Raw genomic sequence first — 1114 nt, forward strand, 5'->3', positions numbered from 1 at the left:
AGAAGGGAGGGGAAGAGAGAAGAGGAGGAGGGAGAGGAAGATGAGGAAGAAGGGGGAGAGGAGGAAGATGGAGGGGGACCAAGAAATATAAAAGAAAACTGGAGGTGGGGGAGAGGAGAAAAGGGGAAGGGGAGGCAGAGGAGGCTCTGGGGAGGAGGCACAGGAGGCTCACAGAGTGAAGCCAGGGGAGGAGGAAACAACACTCCCAGCCTAAGGCTCAAGGACTTCTGGGTTGGCCAAGGTTCCCAAGAGGTTTGCTGCAACCAGCTTGGGGCAGGCAGGACGACATGCAGATGAGGTCACCGCTAGGGGGCAGGGCAAGCACACTCCCAAAACCCACATCCTGGACTGTAGTTGGCAAGGTGTGAGAGCTCCTAGGTTGTCCCTTTGCGTGTCTTAGAGGCAGCATGTGCCTGGGCAGCTCACAGTAATGTGTCCTACTGGACACCAGGGTGTTCCACAGAGGTATCTGGAACCTGGGAGTGTGAACTGTGGACTCCCCTCCCCTTGGCCTTCTACATAGATTTTGCCCCTATCGGAGCTTCATTTTCTCTCTATTAAGGAAGCCCAGGCACCATCTCCCAAGAAGACACAGGGATCTGAGGGCAGACAGCAGTGAGCGGCAGCCTGAGTCCCACAGGAAAATGACACAGATGAAGCTCATCTCAGAGTGAAGCTGGGCAACGCTGAGTGTGAATGTTGCAGAGACAAGTGGACATGGGAGACTTCCAGAGTGGATAGCCTTGGGGGTCCAGCGTGTCTGTAGGTCTAGGATAGAGGCCTGAAATGGGGCTTCTGGGGGATCTGAGGACCACGGTTCCAGAGGGCCTGGAGCCCAGTGATTCCAGACAACTGTCACACCTTCGGCTCCCAGGTTTCTGATGACACAGGTAGACAAAATATCCTAAAGTCTGAAAGCCCATGTTCTAAAGATATGTGTCCTGTATGTCCAGGGGGACTGAGCCAGTCCTTCAGGTTTGTCCCATGAAGTCAACAGCTTCCCAGACCTAGGGAGGGACGGAGCTTGTAACTGATGTCATGCTTGGCCGTGTGACCTCAGCTTAGTGCCTCCTGCTCAAGAGACCTTCTCATTATGGAGGTTCTAGGGGATTGT

The sequence above is a fragment of the Rattus rattus genome, chromosome 2 (assembly GCF_011064425.1).
Source record: "Rattus rattus isolate New Zealand chromosome 2, Rrattus_CSIRO_v1, whole genome shotgun sequence".
Lineage (NCBI taxonomy): Eukaryota > Metazoa > Chordata > Mammalia > Rodentia > Muridae > Rattus > Rattus rattus.